This window comes from Macaca fascicularis, chromosome 13 (assembly GCF_037993035.2).
Source record: "Macaca fascicularis isolate 582-1 chromosome 13, T2T-MFA8v1.1".
NCBI lineage: Eukaryota > Metazoa > Chordata > Mammalia > Primates > Cercopithecidae > Macaca > Macaca fascicularis.
In genome coordinates this window covers 109,338,092-109,358,790 of record NC_088387.1, presented here as the reverse complement: position 1 = coordinate 109,358,790, position 20,699 = coordinate 109,338,092, and positions in this window count along the sequence as shown.

Below are 20,699 nucleotides of genomic sequence, written 5' to 3'. Positions count from 1 at the left end.
GAAAGAGTATCCAGGGTTGCTGGACCTTCACGAGCGAGAGAGAGGTGGTACAATGAGGCTTGAGGAGGTCACAGGGGCCTTTAGAGAGAGAAGAGGAGAAGGCTTAGATTTTTCTTTTAGGTGTAGTGGGATGATAGAAGATTATTGAGCCTGGGAAACGAATAATTTGATTTTTGTTTTTGAGATAACTCTCTGAAACAGAAGGATAGGCTGGGTGCGGTGGCTCATGTCTGTAATCCCAGCAATTTGGGAGGCCGAAGCGGACAGATCACTTGAGGTCAAGAGTTTGAGACCAGCCTGGCCATCATGGTAAAAACCCATCTGTAGTAAAACTACAAAAATTAGCTGGGCATAGTGGCATGTGCCTGTAATCCCATCTACTCAAGGAGGCTGAGGCAGGAGAATTTCTTGAACCTGGGAGACAGAGGTTTCAGCGAGCCAAGATCATGCCATTGTACTGCAGCCCGGGCAACAGATTGAGACTCCATCTCATAAATAAATAAATAAAATGAAAGAGAAGGATAGTTTAGGTGGTCATTGCAATAGAATAGATGAGAGATGCTGGCAGCTCTGGCTGAGGGGTGGCAGGGGATACTGAAGAGGATGCAGGGTGGAGCTCAGACACAGTGTATGAGGCATTCCAGTGGACTGGGTATGGGAGGTGGCCTGTCCTTCTTGTAATAATCACAATGAACAAGTTTACAAAAATACTGTTAGATAGAAGGAGAAAGTTCTAGTATTTAATAGTGTAGAAGGAAAATTATAGTTCACAATGATTTATTGTATATTTCAAAATAGTTAGAAGAGAAGGTTTCTGATGTTCCCAACACAAAGAAATAATACATGTTTGAGGTGATGTATATCTTAATTATCCTGGTTTGGCTATTACACATGGTATACAGGTATCAAAATACCACAAGCACCCCCAAACATGTACAAATAGTATGTATCAATGAAAAATCAAAAAATAAAATGACCAGAAGAAAATGGGCAACTAAAAGATGGTCTGAAGGAGGAGAAGGCTGAATAAATGTGCACAAGAGACTGAGAGGGAGCAGATCTAGAGGTGGAGGGCACCAGGAGAGGCTGTGGTCAAAGAAGAAAAAAGGGTAAAGAGAATGGCCAGGGGGACGGAAAGGCAATGGATGACCCAGTAAGGAAGTCAAAATGAGAAAGAATAAGTGGAATGAAGTAGTAAGGATGAAGATGGAATTACCATGCCCTGTTGAGTGAATGTGTGGTGAAGAAGTGTCCCCAGAGAATATGGAAACCTTGAGAAGTGTGACTAGAAGGAGGAAGGGGACAGTGTATGGTAACCAGAGGAGAACACAAAAGCCCGCCAGAAGGACCTAGTGCAATGTTTGAGCAAAGTTCCTGGGAAGGTGGCAGAGTGGAGATTCCAGCTGAGAGCAATGGCAAAAGGACTGCCTTCTGACACTGAGAAAGACCTACCCCCTGTCAACTCCGGACTCTTTGGACCCTGTTCCTCTCAGGAAACTTTGTTCTCTTTCTAACATCTTAGATCCTCTTCACTCCCTCCCTCCTGCTCACCTCCTTTGTCATCAAACCCTGTTGTTCGAAGTGATTGCTTGGAGTTAGGTGTGAGAAAGGAAGCACAAGGATTGAATAAGTTTGCACGGGAGTGTCATTGAATAGAGGCCTCCTCAGAGTTCCTGGGGTGTTCAAATTTTAAAAGAGAGCATAAGTAAACCCAAGCTACGTTCTATAAGTAAAGGGTTCTTTAGACAATAACAAACGTGGGGGTGGTAGACTGATTTTGAGTGATTTATAACCAGAGGCTATCTAGTGATCTAGCTTAAAATCATCCCCAAGGGACATCCACTTTGCTTAACTATGTCTGAGCTAGGCTTGTCTTTTTCAAAGCTGCTTTTAAAGATTTCTTAATTATAAATTGTGAGTGTATTTAACACTGGAAAAATGCCACCTAATATAATATGTATTTTATCAAGTGCTGTAGAGGTTTTAGACATTCTTGGGGGTGGGAGTGGGGAGGGAGGGTCCGAAAGCAGTACTGGGAGGCTGAACATGAAAAACAGGAGGATTCAATTAGGAAAAAAGCCTCCCTGTAACCCCCCTGGGACTACGCTGCCTCATTCCTGCAGGAGATTCCATCTTTGAAATGTCTTCTCTACACAACTCCCTCCCCAACCGCCCTTGAAATTTCACAGCTGTGATACAGAGGGACTTTGAAGGGCAGAAAGACAAGGGGAATTTTTTTCTTCCTTCATGGTTGTATTTAACAGCTAGTTTCCAAATGGTATTAATAAACATTTAAACTTCAAAAACGTAACCTGACATTTCTACATCCTTTCTATTGTTGCTATATTTTCGTCTTATGAAAGGTCTTACACAAATGATTTCTGGTGGAACACACACTACAAAAGGGTTCACACGCTTCTGGATTCAGAAAAATGTCTGTTTGCTTTTTGTTAAAGTCTCTATAGGTGCCCCAGAAATATTGGGGTGGTGATTATTATTCTAGGGACAGACATCTAAGGATATGAGTCCAAAGACTGGATTGAAACTGCAAGATCAGTACATGGGAGCGCAAGAAGTGAAAATCCATATATTTTAGCAAAAGAGCCAAAGAGGGCAGTGGTATGGTGAGCACTAGCTTACAACCTTTCATTCGAATCCCACATATACTACAGGCCACCTGTGTGATCTTGAGTAAGCCACTTAATCATTTTGCCTCAGTTTTCTCATCTCTACGATGAGCATAATTATGCTTTTCTTCAGAGAGCACTGAGATTTAAATTAAATGATAATGTATTTAAATAACTTGCACATAGGTGTTGTTCAATAATAATAATTGTGAATGATTTAGCAAGAGTATTCACAGTTACAGGAAGAGAAAGCAGAAGAGCAAGTAGTTGGTGGGTAAAGGGCAGTTGGGTGACAGCTGGAGGCACATGGGTCAGTGTCCAGGCGATTCAGCAGCCCCAGAAGTTCTCCGGGAAGGGTGGAACTTAATGTCAGCAAACTTAATCACAGGGGATGGAGTGGAGAAAGAAACCAGCAGTGAAGACTGAGAGCACCTTAGGTTTCTGGAAAGCGCCTGTCTGGAAACCTCTGTCCTGCCTGAAAGGCTATGGGAGGACAGATCCAGGGGTAAGTAGCTTTAGTCTTGTGGCTGGGCAGATGCTGGACACGCTGGCTCTGTCTGCTGCTTGCCTGATCTGGGGTGTCAGACTCTCTACCAGGAACTCCTTTGCGGATAATGTCATTCAAATGAAATTGTGGATCATGGTGACCTCCACTCCATGTGACAATGGGAGCTGGCCTGGGAATGAAGGATAACATTGCATTGAGTAGCATGGCTCCATTCCCCATCTTCCTGAGGACAAGCAGAGCGAGAGAGCCACTTTGGAAACGCTCACGTCTCTAGATGCCCATCCTAAGGAACACGGCCATCACCTTCCACTTGGGGTAAAGGAAGTGAGGTTTTGCATTCGTTTTCAGGATGCCATTCCTCAGAAATCTTCGTATCTGCTCTTTTGCTCCACAGCAGTGGGTGATTTGGTTCTGAGAGACAGGCACAAAGGAGCACAGACAGCGTGGGCTAGAATTTGGCCTCTGCCACCTACTACCTGTGTGATTAGAGAGAGTTTTCTCCTTTCTGGATCTCTGCTTCCTTATATGTTAGAATAAGCCTGCTAATCCTCAACTTATAGGATTGGCAAAGGGGTTGCATTAGAAATCATACACACACATTAATACACATATGATATTATATAATAGTGTATATACATTACGACAAGTTTAAAACCATAACTACCAAGTAGTAATAGGATAGGGCTCTGCTTTGGTAGCTCTTAAGGTTATTGTGGTTGACCCGGGTAGATCCATAAGCTCATGGTCCCGACTGTCCTCTGCCTGGGTAAGAGATCCTCTAAGTAAGTGGCTCTGTTCTATTAAGGACCTCAGTGTTCAGGGACACAGACAGGTGAAGGGACATGAGGAGGTCACAGACACTTCATTTTTCTAAATCTGAACTTTAGTCATTCCATTGTTCTGATGAAAACCTTTCACTTGCTCCTGATCACTTTCTGAATAATTTTCCACCTTCTCCTCAGTCTACAATGATAAGTGGGATGGGTTCTTGTTCAGTTCTAGCCTAGACCACAGGGAAGCCAGCCTTGATGGGTTAAGCACTCTTTCAAACGTAAACTTGTTATTGCCTTTGGCCCAGCACTATGCTTGTTTGTTTTAGGGCTGTGAGCTCAGTAGATTGTGAACCTTCCAGGATAGAGAGGTCAGTGCATTTCATCTCTGCATGTCCCAAACCTAATAGCTAGCCTGCAAAATATTTGTCCAATAGATAAATGATGGAATAACTTGGTTTTCAGCCCATAGCATCATACTTCTCATAGTGTGATCTTCAGACCACCTGCAGCAACACATCCTTGGGGAGCTTGTTAAAACTGGGAGGTTCTGAGCCTCACCCCAGACCCACAGCTTCTCTCGGGTGCGGCCCTGATATCTGCATTGCTAACAGACTCCTTGTTTCATTATAATCACACTGATGTTGAGAATCATGACTGTAGCAGATAGAAGCAGACAAAGGCTGCAGAGGCAAACACTGGCAAGGAGCCGCAAACCTGATGGGTGAATGTGGGGAGGGTGGGCAGAGTCAGAATCATCTCACTGCAGAACTTTTGAACTGATGGTCGTAACAGTTTAATAGATAGTCAAAATAATGTCACCACATCATCAAGAAAAGTTTAAACTTGTAGTCAATAATCTCTCTTTAGGAAAAAAGTTGTAGTGTATAAATCTTCCTTTTAGGAAGATTTCCACCCAAACTTGGAAAAGCTAGAATTGTAAAAGCTGAAAAATGAAAAATGAATTATTTGGAACATTAACTTCCACCAAAAAAAAAAAAAAAAGCTTATAGTTGAATTTAATAGGGAATAACTAAAATGCAGCATACATACTAAGTTTATTTTCGGGAGTTTGTTTTTTGCCATTGTCACTTTCACAAATTGACCTCATCAATGGAGCTGATATGGTTTGGCTGTGTCCCCACCCAAATCTCATCTTGAGTTGTAATCACCATAATCCTCGTGGGTCCTGGGAGGGACCTGGTGGGAGATAATTGAATCACAGGGGAAGTTTCTGCCATATTGTTCTCCTGATAGTGAGTGAGTTCTCACAAGATCTGATGGTTTTACATGCATCTGGCATTTTTCCTGCTGGTACTCATTCTCCCTCCTGAAGTCCCGTGAAGAGGTGCCTTCTGATATGATTGTAAGTTTCCTGAGGCCTTCCCAGCCATGTGGAACTGTGAGTCAATTAAACTTCTTTCCTTTATAAATTACCTGTTCTATGGTTTTTCTTCCTAGCAGCGTGAGAATGAACTAATGTAGGAGCCAAACAGAGGAAGAGTCCAGGAGAACCAAGCAATCTATGGATATGAGTGCTTAGCTTACAATACACAATATCACGTACGGACTCTGCAGGGAACTCAGAGACTAGAAGTTCCAGGTTCGTATCTCACCTTCAACTCTTCCTTATCCTGGGCCCCTGAGTATCTCTTGCACTCGAAAATGGCAAATGATATTTAAAGTACGCAGTTTTATGAGAAGTATGTTTAGTAGTAGGTAAATGCCAGGTGCTTTACCTGTATTATTATTATTAAAAATGATTATTTCCTACATGACAAAACTGAGATTTGAAGAGCAGAAGGATTGTCTCACGGATGTTAGCCAGCAAGTATTGGGGTTCAGCTTCGACTCCAGGTTTGTTTCCCTAACATACGTACCAATGCCCAGTGCCTAGTAGGATATCAGTGAATTTAAATTCTTCCTTTCCCATTGCTAACAGGATTCTAAAGCATTAAAAAAAAAATGCTTGGAGCATCTGAGCTGTCTTTCAAACCATGTTTTTGGCTACACCACAGAAACAGCTAGCATCTCTCTTTCTCTCCCAGATTCAATCCATCTGGAAATATTATACAAGTCTTTTTCAGGGCACAGGTGACTGCCATGGTGGGAAGGGCCAGCTGCTAAAAGAGTGACCTCAAAGGTGACTAGGATCAAAGTGGACATGGGCTTTGTAGATCAAAGGCATTTCCTCCCCCGTGGAGTGGCCCAGAGAGCCAAAGTCGGGGCAATCCGCAAGCCCAGGCTGCAGGATCGTCATGCTCCCGTCGGTTCATGTCCTAATTAGGCAGCCAAGTGCATCAGCTGAGACTTCTGGGTGGTCTGAGTGTGGCTCTCCAGTTGCTAACCATTGCTGGTGCTCTACCGGGGAGGTCCCTAGGCATGCAGAATGGTGGTCAGGCCCAGACTCAGAGAGAAAGGTCTTACCATTCATATGGGACAGTTAGCTCCCAGCCATGCAGTCATTATGATTTTGGAGACTTCTGTTGTCCTTAGAAGCCTGCTTTAAATTAGCTGTTAGTTGTAGAATTCTGGCTTAAAGAGGTATTCAGATCCCTAAGGCACTTTCACATCATAGTGCTGGTTTGCTGGCCTTAATAGAGAGCACACCTTTGAAAGGTCTATACTGGCAGAACCATAGGATGACTCCCAACCAGTGCAGCATAAATGATAATTAAAGCTTCCAGTTACTGAGATCTTACTAACAGGATTTTTTTTTTTTTTTTTTTTTTTTGAGATGGAGTCTTGCTCTGTCACCCAGGCTGGAGTGCAGTGGCGCAATCTCGGCTTACTGCAAGCTCCACCTCCCAGGTTCACATCATTCTCCTGCCTCAGCCTCCTGAGTAGCTGGGACTACAGGCGCCGCCACCACGCCCAGCTAATTTTTTTTTGTATTTTTAGTAGAGACGGGGTTTCACCGTGTTCGCCAGGATGGTCTCGATCTCCTGACCTTGTGATCTGCCCGCCTCAGCCTCCCAAAGTGCTGGGATTACAGGCGTGAGCCACCACGCCTGGCCACTAACAGGATTTTACACATCACCCTAATCCTCACAAAACTCCTGCTGGTGGGTATGATTATCACCATTTTATAGATAATAAAGCCAAGGCTCAGAAAGACAAAATCACTTTTACAAGGACACGTAGCTCAGAAGGTGAGGTATTAAATCAGTCATTTGGATCCCAAGCTTGTGTCTATTATCTTGTGCCACGATAGTAATGCATGGCAAACAACCACAAACCCTCAGTGGCAATTAACACTCAATATTTGGTTTTGCTCACTAGTCTACAGGGGAGGCGGGAAGTTCTGCTGATTTGGACCAGGCTCCATTGATTGGGACTCAGCTCATTCCCATGTCTTTGGCCAGCTGCTGGGTTGGCTGGGGTCGGGGTTGTCCTGGACGATTTCTGCTTGGATGACTCCTCCCTGCGCCTCCCTGAGGCTCTCAGCCTCCCACATGCCAACCTGGGTTTGTTCTTCGGGAATGGCAGGGGTCCATGCACAAGAACTTAGGCAGACAGCCCTGGGTTTGGACTTGCCACCGTGTTATGTCTATCTCATTCTATTGGCCAACACAAGGTGTAGATTCAAGCACAGCGAAATAGATTCCATTTGTAGTTGGGAGGTTCCCTAATGTCACACTTGCAAAGGTGTTTGAATATGGAAGGGGCATTGATTGTGCCCCTTAACGAAATCATTTTATTACAAAAGATCTTTTCACTATGCCGCTGTGCCATGCATGTAGAATATTGGAGAGTTGTGTACATTCATTTCTTGTAAAGAAGCTAGAACTTCAATAATGCATTTCTTTTGGTTTGAGTAGCACATATATCTAAGTTCAAAGACGTATAATACAATTCTGCTCTAATTAATTTAAATTATAATTGACACCTAATGAGAAATGGAAGAAAACAAAGTGTACTATTCCCTAGTCATGGTGTTTTAGAATTACAGATCGAGACCTCTCAGCTCACAGAAGCACTGCAAAGGTTTCTCCCTGATTTTAACAGAAAATGCAGTCCTCTGTTTAGTCCTTTAGAATGTTACCCATCTGGCCCTTGTCTTCTCTCCCATCCTGTCTCATAGCAGGTCCCCCCTTCACCTCAGCTTCCTTCCTCCAGACATAAAATGTGGTTTGTTTTCCCCCATATTGCCTCAATCTCTCACGGTCTCTATGTTTGTGCACATGCTGTTCCTTTTGTTTGAGATGCCCTTCCTGTTGTCTTTCTTGGCTAACTCCTACTCATCCTTTATAGCTTGAGGGCACCCTTCCCTGAGCCTGACATCTGAGTTTGAGCTGCCTCACCCCATCACAGCACTCTTTACACTGTGCTGCCTCGCATCTGCTTGAACCCTCTAGATGGTGAGTTCCCTGGGGGTAGGGATGAATTTCCTGTCTATATTCCCAGAGTCGCCTTCCAGCCCCAGCTTCATCCTCCTTGTCCCATCTCCTGGGTCTTTCTGAACATTTGGATATTGGCCTTTCATTCCAGAACAGACAGCACTGAACAGGGCATGTAGTTTAAAGCATGAGGGTGTGTACTGGCATTTCAATAAATAGTTCCATCCTGGAGGGTTTACTGATAAAGTGGTGTGGTATGAAGGATGTCAAGGCTACAAGGAAGAAAAAAACAAGTGAATCAGTACTGAATTTTCAAGTAATTCATTTATATGTCTATGTAGATTTATGCACACATATTGTCTAAGTATAGCATGTATATATGCATGTTCACATGTCTGTGTATTTAACATATAAATATATATTGAAATGAATGCATTTATTGCTCTAGCTATTTATACATATGCATATATATATATCTCTCTGTATATATGTATGCATCTGAACATGTGCATCTCTGTATACATATGTGTATATTTGATTTGTGTATTACACGCATGTCATGCATTATGAATGCACAGCTCTGATTACCTTTCTACATAAAGGCACAGCAAGGCTCACTCAAATGTATGCATGCACATAAATATATTCATAAATATGTAACACTTTATATGTAAATGTAGTGATCTCTGTGTATATACGTGTGATGTAGACATTTCTGATTATTCATATGATCAAGTATGCATGTTTTTCTACATATGCAGAAATAGAGACATAAGCACTTGCATGTAGCCTTATCAAACCTTAGATTTAAAATATATAATGTGGATATTTTTATAGAGGGAACATAATAAGGAGCAAATCTGAGACATCTTTTTTTAATTTCCAAGCATGTCTGGGAAAGTCTTTGCATATAGTAGGCACCCATGAATATCCCTGTTGATTATCTCTTTCAAAATGAACAAGATTTGTAAAGGTAATCTAGTTGCTCAAATAAGCAAACTGAAAATTTCATTGGGTCTCTGAAGACTTGGGTCCTGTCCTGCTCTGCCACTGGCCACTTGTCAATTTACATTGCCTTTGCTTGAGTTCTGTTTCTTCCTCTTTAACATGAGAATGCTGTATGAAACAGTTCTCAGATTCTTTGTCAATGGTACCATGCTTCGCCTTTTTATTTTTGGCAGTCCTTAACTGGACACCCAGACTCAGCTCTGCAACATTTTCAGAACTAGAGTTGCATGGACAATGAGAGAACTCCAAAGATTAATTTATTTTGAAGACTCCTATTTGAGATTAGTGATTTCTTGAACAACTTTTCCTCTTCCCACATACACTGGTCTCTTCAACTGCAATTCATGAGGTTCATGATGAAGAGAAGTCTTAAAAGAATCAACCACAGACATTCACTAACCCCCCATTATTGCCCAAGTCTGTGCTGTTGGAGGGGATGCAGATGCAAAGTCAGAAGCAGGGAAGGGAATTCCATTCCCATATTGTCCATTACTAGCTCCTTCCTTTTGAAAGCCACTTGTCTTTTTCCCATATGTAAGAGCAAGATAATAGTATTGCTCCACCTACCCCCAGAGTCTTGTTACTAGAATCAAATGAGATCACTTATAAGCTTGGTAAAATGCAAAGTGATTTTGCTGAAATGATAAAGAAAACTCAACTGACGTCTACTGTTTAGATTTATCAAATGTACTAGTGAGGCAGGGCAAACACTTGAGCAGTCACTAATACAGTAGTAAATCTCTCACACACGTGACTCCACTAGCAATCTTCTGAGGTAGGGCAGAAACATTGGAGGCAAGAGAACATGGTAGAAACCATGGTCTGGTAAGGCTTCCTAAGGAAGTGGGGGTTGATCTGAGCATTGAAACATGGAAACTTCTATCTATAGTGAAGAGATGTTACAATAACCCCAAAGAGAGGAACTCTAAGGCACAGGGACAGACTGTTCATGCAGACATCTATAGTGAGTTTATCAGACACACCACTGCAGGAGCCTCTGGCAGGTACTGGGCTAGACCAGGAAATCTTAATGTTGAGTCGATGAATCTCCCAAGAAATCTGTGGCTGGAATTCAGTCGTTTGTAACCATGGATGAAAAAAAATCCGTCTTTGTTTTCACTAGCCTCCAACTGAAATTTAGCGTGCCTTTTAAATTTGAATGTAGGCAACAAACCAGAATTGCATGTGCAGTACCTGTAAAATCAATAGCTATCATATATTTTATATTCTGTTACAGTAGTTGTAGAGATCTCAAAATATTATTTACATTCATCACAACTTCAAAATTATATTTATTAAATCCCTGTTAGATTTTTAAAAATGTAATGTGTGAAACACATATAGTACTATGTCATACACTTATTTTAATATACACAATAGTAATCCAATATAATTTATTTCTTTTAAAATTCCCGGGTTTTTTTACACATTTAAAATATTCTCAGAATTGCTTCACAGTCTTTGCCACACTGTCAAAGGAGCTCCTGGAATGAAAAAGCTAAGAAACCCTGGAGCTGATTCCATAGAGCTCATGTTTAAAAAAGTGAGGCTCAAAGAGGTTAATTAACTTTGCCACAGTCAAGCAAAGGGGTTTATACCCAGGGAGTTCAAATGCACTGGGAGTGATTACAAATTAAGAGTTTCCTCCAATGCTAATCCCTTAGGTAGGAGAAAGACAGAGGCATTCCTAGAAGGCTGGAGCCCATTTCTAATACATAGCATAAAGGAGAGATATTATCCAAGGTAGCTGAGGATGACCTGACGCACGAGACCAACTTATGTTCAGATTGTGAAATTGGAGCCGGGTGTTATGTAACAGATATAAGGAGAGAGGTGAAAATGGTTGTGGGAAGAATAGTCCAGGTAGCAGAAGTCAGAAGTTAGAATTGGGAATGGGTGGGAAAGAGATGAGTATCACCATCAATTTAGATTTGCACTTGGTCAGGATAAGGTTATTAGCAGTGAGCACATGGATTAGAAAAGCTTAAAGGGTTTTATAATATTTTAGTAGCCATGATATCAATATTGATAGCCAACTTGACTGAGCGTTTCTGTACCAGGCACTAAGGTTCAGAATCTTACATGAGTAAACTCAGTGAACTCTAATGACTCCATATAGCTCATGTTTCAGAAAATGAGGCTCAAAGACGTTAATTAACTTTGCCACAGTCAAGCAATGGTAAAGCTGGGGTTTATACCCAGGGAGTTCAAATACACTGGGAGTGATTACAAATTAAGAAAGTTTCCTCCAGTGCTGATCCTTTAGGTAGGCGAAAGACAGAGGTATTCCTAGAAGGCTGGAGCCCATTTCTAATGGCAGTAAGGTCCTCCAGTCTGACTTCCCAACTCCACATGTTAATACCAATAAAAGTGCTGGAAGCCATGTCTTGATTAATCCCTTATAAAGGGAAAGAAGTTGGAACCAAACATGGGATTCTTAAAGGTAACCACATTGCCACTTGTTGAGGGTAGCAGTGCCGGCAGAGCCTCTGGGCTGATTTGTTCTACGTGTTTTAAAGTCTTTTCTTGCCAGGGCCACTTTCTACCATTGTATTGACTGCATCCCTGACTCACTCTAAGGTGGATCTCAGAGCAGTCCAGGTGACTTAGGGTTAGGGTTATTCTTATTGGAACTGACCAACAAGAAGTCTCATTAAAGCTGGGGGTAAGGTGAGAGCTGAGGTTCTGTGGGTAACAGAAATCAGAGGGCAATTACCTTGTAATTATTTCTGAAACAAACATAACAGCGACAACAAATTAACCTTGGGATTAGGGCACATATTTCAAATTCAGCACAGTAATCTCACCTCATCTCTTTTCCACTTCAAGTTTAAGACACTGACCTTAGGTTTAATGGACTCACAGTTCCACGTGGCTTGGGAGGCCTCACCATCATGGCAGAAGGTGAAAGGCACTTCTGACATGGCGGCAGGCAAGAGAGAATAAAAGCCAAGTGAAAGGGGAAAGCCCTTATAAAACCAACAGACCTCATGAGACTTATTCACTACCCTGAGAACAGTATGGGGGAAACTGCCCCCATGATTCAATTATCTCCCACCTGCTGCCTCTCACAACACATGGGAGTTATGGGAGCTAAAATTCAAAATGAGATTTGGTTGGGGACACAGGCAAACCATATCATTCTGACCCTAGCCCCTCCCAAATCTCATGTTCTCACATCTCTAATCCAATCGTGACTTCCCAACAGTCTGCCCAAGTCTTAATTTACTTCAGCATTAACTCAAAAGTCCACAGTCCAAAGTACCATCTAAGACAAGGCAAGTCCCTCCTGTCTATGAGTTTGTAAAATCAAAAGCATATTAGTTACTTCCTAGATACAATGGGAGTACAGACATTGGATAAACACACCCATTTCAAATGGGAGAAATTGGCCAGAATGAAGGGTTAAAGGTCCCACACAATTCTGAAATCCAGTAGGGCAGTCAAATCTTAAAGCTCCAAAATGATCTCCTTTGACTCCATGTCTCACATCCAGGTCACAATATTGCAAGAGGTGGGTTCCCATGGTCTTGGGCAGCTCTCCCCCTATGGCTTTTCAGGGTACAGCATCCCTCTCGGTTGCTTTCATGGGCTGGCATTGAGTGTTTGCAGCTTTTTCAGGTGCACAGTGCAAGCTGTCAATGGATCTACATTCTGGGGTCTGGAAGATGGTGGCCCTCTTCTCACAGATCCATTAGGCAGTGCCCCAGTGGGGACACTGTGTGGGTTCTCCAATCCCACATTTCTCTTCTGCACTGCTCTAGCAGAGGTTCTCCATGAGGGCTCTTCCCCTGTAGCAAACTTCTGCCTGGGCATTCAGGCATTTCTGTACAACCTCTGAAATCTAGGTGGAGGTTCCCAAACCTCATTTCTTAACTTCTGTGCACCCACAGGCTCAACACCACATGGAAGCTGCCAAGGCTTGGAGCTTGCACCCTCTGAAGCCACAGCCTGAGCTGTACTTTGGCTCCTTGTAGTCATGGCTAGAGTGGTTGGGACACAGGACACCAAATCCCTAGGCTGCACACAGCAGGTGGGCCCTAGGCCCTGCCCACAAAACAATTTTTTCCTCCTAGGCCTCTGGGCCTGTGATGGGAAGGGCTGCCATGAAGAAGACCTCTGATATGCCTTGGAGACATTTCCCCATTGTCTTGGTGATTAACATTTAGCTCCTCATTTCTTATGCAAATTTCTGCAGCCAGCTTGAATTTCTCCTCAGAAAATGGGTTTTTCTTTTCTATTGCATTGTTAGGCTGCAAAATTTCCAAACTTTTATGCTCTGTTTCCCTTTTAAACTGAATGCTTTTTAACAGCACTCAAGTCACCTCTTGAATGCTTTGCTGCTTAGACATTTCTTCTGCCAGATGCCCTAAATCATCTCCCTTAAGTTCAAAGTTCCACAGGTCTTTAGGGCAGGAGTAAAATGCCACCAGTCTGTTTGCTAAAACATAGTGAGAGTCACCATTTCTCCCGTTCCCAACAAGTTCCTCATTTCCATCTGAGACCACCTCAGCCTGGATTTCATTGTCCATATCATTATCAGCATTTTGGTCAAAGCCATTCAACAAGTATCTAGAAAGTTCTAAACTTCCCGACATTTTCCTGTCTTCTTCTGAGCCCTCCAAGTCTTTAGGAAATTTCAAACGTTCCCACATGTTTCTATCTTCTCTTCTGAACCCTCCAAACTGTCTCAACCTCTACCTGTTACCCAGTTCCAAAGTTGCTTCCACATTTTTGGGTATCTTACAGCAGTGCCCCACTCTACCAGTACTAATTTACTGTGTTAGTCTGTCTCATGCTGCTAATAAGGACATACCTGAGACTGGGTAATGTATAAAGAAAAAGAGGTTTAATGGACTCACAGTCCCATGTGGCTAGGAAGGCCTCACAATCATGGTGGAAGGCAAAAGGTACATCCTACCTGGGGACAAGCAAGAGAGGGTGAAAGCCAAGTAAACGGGGAAAGCCCTCATAAGACCAACAGATCACTTGACACCTATTCACCACAAGAACAATATGAGGGAGCTGCCCCCATGATTCAATTATCTCCCACCAGGTCCCTCCCACAACATGTGGGAATCACGGGAGCTGCAATTCAAGATGATATTTGGGTGGGGACACAGCCAAATTGCATCAAATATTGTAGTTATTTTAGGTCTTACTTGATCAAACACAAAAGTCTAACAACATCAGTTCAATTTTTGTGTAATTTAGTGTCAAAAATTACTCTCTTTTGGTTTCTCAACTTGGGCTTAATTTTGAGAAAAATTATACTTTATTATCATTACTCCTCTTCTCTAATGGCATACAATATGGGTTATATTGGGTTCTTTTTCTCTGGCCATGTTCTGTGTCATTTCATTTAATCTTTATAATGGCAATATGGGTAGATATTCTTATTCCAGTTTTACAGATGAGGAACATGGAACTCAAAAAGACTAACAGACTTGCATGAGAGCATACTTCCAAGTAAGTGTGAAAGTTAGGCTGCCAATTCTGGTTAATTTATCTCAAAGCCTATAAGGCTTACACTACTATACCCTATCTACCTCTCATATAATTTACCACATTATTTTGTAATGCTTACTCATTTGCACCTCCTACAAATTTTTAGTGTCCTACTATGCAGAGAATATAATGTATTTACCTTTAAGTTCCTTGTGTCTAACAGAATGCTTTATTAAGAGTTAACATTTAGTGAATAAATGAATTAATAAATTAATACTAGTAAGTATGACCAATTTATTCTGCTGAATGACGTACATATTAAAACAATTAGAAACCTGTTACTGTCTTAGATCCACTCGCCCAAATAAGGCATGTAGGGCTGCATATATGGCTAGCTGGAACCACGGGCAGTGATGGGGTGGTTGGAGTCTGTTATTCTCTGTCTTGAGGCAAGCCAGGTGATTCATCACATGGAGTGGGAGAGGATTCTTGGAAAAGGGATCTGAGAGGAAGTTAGGGTCAAAGAGAGGATGTGGAAGTTGAACCATGGTTCACACAAGAACCGGGAACAAATCCAAAGGAAAAGGATTTCCAAAAGAAAAGAATTTATTTCTCTCTCCTCAGAATTCCATTCCATTGTATGAGCAATGTTTGGAGAAAGGACAGAAGAGAGAAAGGGAAACAGAAAGACTATATTTTCCTAAGTTGTTCTTTGTTAGGCCCTGTAATAGAGTGGAATGAGACCTGGATATGGCGTCAGAGAGACTGGGGCTCAAGAACTGTGCTCTGACATTTATTAGCTGTGGGCAAATAGCTTAACATGTTTTAATCTTCATTTCTCATCTGTAAAATATGGTTGATACTATCCAACTTAAAAATCACAGTGCAAATTAAATGAGATAATCGTTGTGAAAATGTCTAGCATAGTGTCAGCCACATATTAAATGTTCCCAGAGTGTTTACATAGATGACTAAGAAAAGCTTTAGTCTTCCTAAATATTTTCCAGGAAAGACTATCATGATGGGAACTGTTGGACAGGCAAGTCAGTAAATAGTAAGAAGGATTTGACCTTCTGCGTCTCCGGGATCCCACAGTTGCATAGACTTGGTGAGAGACTAATATGAAACAAATGTGTACTAGAAATATATTTTCTAAGCAAGCTCTCTTCCTGAGGTGCTGGGGAAGAGATTAAATCCTTTTCTGCCTGCATTCAACGCGGATCTCCTGAATGGTGGTTGGCTGCCAAGCACTGTCTTGGACCTGGACAGGCAAAGATGCAAAGACAGTGGTCCAGTTCTCTAGGGAATTGTGGTCTGTGGAGTCAGAAAGATATTTGGTTGAGTGTTTTTCTATGTTGGGGAGGGCTACTATATTGATTAAATTATGCATTCAGACCACAAGAACAGTTTTTGAGCTCCTTCATTGTTGTTATTTTCACACACATTTTCCAATTTAATTCTCACTAAAAAATGCCTCAGGTTGTCATATCCATCTCTGCATTAGATGACAAGATGAAAACACAGAAACTAGGCACTGGTTTTAAGTTATTAAATTATAGGAGAAATGATCCAATTTAAAAATCAATGTTTTATATGTAAAGGGCAATCATGAAAAATATCCACAGAAAATCTTGGAAAATATTAATATAATTATTCAGTTTATTTAGAGAAATGAGTAAGTTTTTCCTAACTGCTCTCCCTGCAAACCCCAAAATGAAAAAAACAAAGTGAGAGGCAAATATTTTATATTGGATTGATACTAGGGGATGAATGTGAACCTCAACAACACTTCAATAACTGGTATTTTACATTAAGTAGTTTTTCTTTTGAAAATATCTGTTCTGACTTGACACCATGTTTAAACTGATTCCATATTCAATACCTTTCTTTATGCACCATAAATTCCTCACTTTTGACATCTTTATTTTGATTCTTATTTTAATCATGTATTTCAGGATCACAAATGTTCTAGTTTTTAAGATCTTTTATGATGAGGATCATTTCATTGTTGTTGTCTTGATGTATAGTGACACTACCAGTTAAAAAATTTGGGTCTTACAGCCATCCTTTCAAATCTTTGCAGATTTTTAAAATATTGTATGCCCATTTCTAATATTGCTGAAGAGGTATCTAAAGTCAGCACAATTTAATTTCCTTTATTAGTAATCCTAGTCTAGAAACTGTTTTCTAGAAAAAAGAAACTTCTTTATACTTGAAGTTTGCTAACTTCAATCAAAATATGCCTTTTTTCTGTTTAATTTTTTTCCTGTAACACCATGTATATTGGTTTTTGCTGCAATACTACAGTAAACTCCAACAATATCATACAACAACAAAAGCATTGATGTCTGATGAGCTCATAGGTTTCTGACTTTCCTGAGAATCAGCTGAACTCTGCTGTTCATTTCCCTTCTCATCTCCAAGCTCCAGACTGGGTCCCGTGCTTCATGTGTCTTCATTCTGGAGCGCAGGGTGAGGTAGCCTTGATTCCTGGAGTATGTCTTTCTCACCAAAGAGTTAGAAGTTCAAAACGGTAAATAAAAACATGTGATGCTTCTGTAGACTTTGGAATGGAATAGGTTATCATCATTTCTGCCCGTATTCAAGGAAAATACTATGGTCAGCCTCAAAGTCAGCGGGAGGGGACACATTCCTAGCCTATGGTAGTGGGTGGGAGTGTGGCGGGATGGGTGTCAGTCTTCCTTTAGCTCAGTGAGTCTTTTATTATATATTTAGATTCCTCCCCCACCCCCCACATGCTCTGTTATCTTTTTCAGACCCCAGTTAACAAGACGTTGAATCTTTAAGGACTGTTCTTTATACCTTCCTTTTTATTCCTGATTTTCTTTGTATTTATCTTTTTATTTCCCTTCTTTGCCATTTTTAGGACTGAAGAAGTATAAACTAGATGACTAAACAGACAAAATTAAGAGTTAGAAGTATTGATGTGTTGGAGGCAAATTTATCATTATTTTCAGATGGAAAATTATCAACCTAGAAATCCAAAAATGGTCAACTGAAATTGTTTTATAAAGCTCTGGTAATTGTAAATTTCCTGGCTACAAAATATTTACAAATTAATAACTTTCATGTACAACATTAATAGTTACATAGTAAATGTGAAAAAAATCCTGATTATAACAATATTAAAGATAGGACATAATTTGATACTAGCTTAAATACACATATTTACAACCTATATGAACAAAATTATAAAACTCTTCAGAGATATAAAACAAAATTTAAATACATTGTATTGAATGGAAAAAAATCTCAATATCATGGAGGTGTCAGTTACCTCTAAATTAATCTTCGTATTCAATGTAATGGTATCAGAAATTTTAGTGAAGTAGCAAAAAAATTTTCAATTTCCCCCAAAGAATAAGCTAATTAAAGTGCTCAGAACATTTCTGGAAAAGTAAGAATAATGAAGGAAGATTTGTTCCATCAAATATGTACACTTAATGCCATTACAATGAAAAGACCTTGATGTTGAGATGGAAGCTCATCAACTTGGTGAAACAAAATCTATAATTCTTATATCTGCATGTGTGTGATGAGACTGAATGAGTCATAAAGGTGATACTATAAGATAATGAGAAATCTTGCTTAGTCAGTAAATATTTTTAGAGCAACTAACTTGGGGAGGGGGTGGAAAAAGAATAGGTTCTTGTCCCTGATTCACTTGTAATATACAGAATAAATTCAAAATTTAATTAATTTTATTAAAAAATTATTATATAAACCCACTAGAAAAAAATATTGGAAACGTTGTTATAATCAAGGTTTGGAGGAGATTTCTACATTTCCTATGAAACCCAGAAAGTATAAAAACAAGCTATCATAGATTTGAGTATATTGAAATTTCAAATTTCTGAATAACAGAAAACACCATAATTGCAGTTAAAGTAAAAGAGGTTTGATAAAATCTTAGTGACACATATGACATCATGTGTAAAAGTTGTTATAAAATGATAAGAAAAAAGGAAATTAACATTGCAGTTAAAAAAGATGAAGGATTTCAGTTGACAATTTATAAAAGAAGAAAATACAAATGGCCACTAACATTTAAAGACACTCAATTTCATTAATTTTTTCAAAAAAGTTAGTTTTAATAGAAAATGAACTGGCATAAACAGGTTGGGAAACAAACATGAAAAACATAGTTGTAACAGAGACCAAAGGCCTTACGGCCTGAAAGCCTAAAATACTTACTGTCTGGCCCTTTACAATAACAGTTTGCTTAGGTTTCCCCTAGAAGAAAACCTAGGTAATACCATTCAGGACATAGGCATGGGCAAAGACTTCATGACTAAAACACCAAAAGCAATGGCAACAAGAGCCAAAATTGACCAATGGGATCTAATTAAAGAGCTTCTGCACAGCAAAAGAAACTACCATCAGAGTGAATAGGCAACCGATAGAATGAGAGAAAAATTTTGCAATCTATTCATCTGGCAAAGGGCTCATACCCAGAATCTACAAGGAACTTAAACAAATTTTCAAGAAAAAACAAACAACCCCATCAAAAAGTGGGTGAGGGATATGAACAGACACTTCTCAAAGGAAGACATTTATGCAGCCAACAAACATATGAAAAAAAGGTCATCACTGGTCATTAGAGAAATGCAAATCTGGGCCGGGCGCGGTGGCTCAAGCCTGTAATCCCAGCACTTTGGGAGGCCGAGATGGGTGGATCACGAGGTCAGGAGATCGAGACCATCCTGGCTGACACGGTGAAACCCCATCTCTACTAAAAAATACGAAAACTTAGCCGGGCGAGGTGGCGGGCGCCTGTAGTCCCAGCTACTCGGGAGGCTGAGGCAGGAGAATGGCGTAAACCCGGGAGGTGGAGCTTGCAGTGAGCTGAGATCCGGCCACTGCACTCCAGCCTGGGCGACAGAGCGAGACTCCGTCTCAAAAAAAAAAAAAAAAAAAAAAAAAAAAGAGAAATGCAAATCAAAACCACAATGAGATACCATCTCATGCCAGTTAGAAAGGTGATCATTAAAAAGTCAGGAAACAACAGATGCTGGAGAGGATGTGGAGAAATAGGAACACTTTTACACTGTTGGTGGGAGTGTCTTCCCACTGTGGGAAGACAGTGTGGCAATTCCTCAAGGATCTAGAACCAGAAATACCATTGGACCCAGCCATCCCATTACTAGGTATATACCCAAAGGATTATAAATCATTCTACTATAAAGACACATGTACATGTATGTTTACTGCAGCATTGTTCACAATAGCAAAGACTTGGAAACAACCCAAATGGCCATCAGTGATAGACTGGATAAAGAAAATGTGGCACATATATAAAGAAAATGTGGCACATATATACCATGGAATACTATGCAGCCATAAAAAAGGATGAGTTCATGTCCTTTGCAGAAACATGGATGATGCTGAAAACCATTATTCTCAGCAAAAGAACACAAGAACATAAAAGCAAATGTTGTCACTCATAAGTGGGAGTTGAACAATGAGAACACATGGATACAGGAAGGGGAACAACACACGGGGCCCTATGGGAGGGTGGGAGGCTAGGGGAGGGACAGCATTAGCAAAAATACCTAATGTAGATGACGGGTTGATGGGTGCAGCAAACCACCATGGCACATGTATACCTATGTAACAAAGTTGCATGTTCTGCACATGTATCCTACAACTTAGAGTACAATTTTTTTTAAAATTTTTAATGTGTATTTTTTTCTTTTTTTTTAACCAATGCTTGAGTCCCTCCACTTAACCGACAATATAGCAGGCTATTCTTGAGTAGGATGGTACTCTTCTCTTCCACCAGCCAAAATGACATTTACCAATTTAGTCATGTTTGTTCCCCAACCTGTTTATACCAGTTTACTGGTTTTTTTTTTTTGTTTGTTTGTTTTTTGTTTTTTTTTTTTTTTTTTTTGTGATGGAGTCTCACTCTGTCACCTGGCCTGGAGTGCAGTGGAGCGATCTCGGCTCACTGCAACCTCTGCCTCCCAAGTTCAAC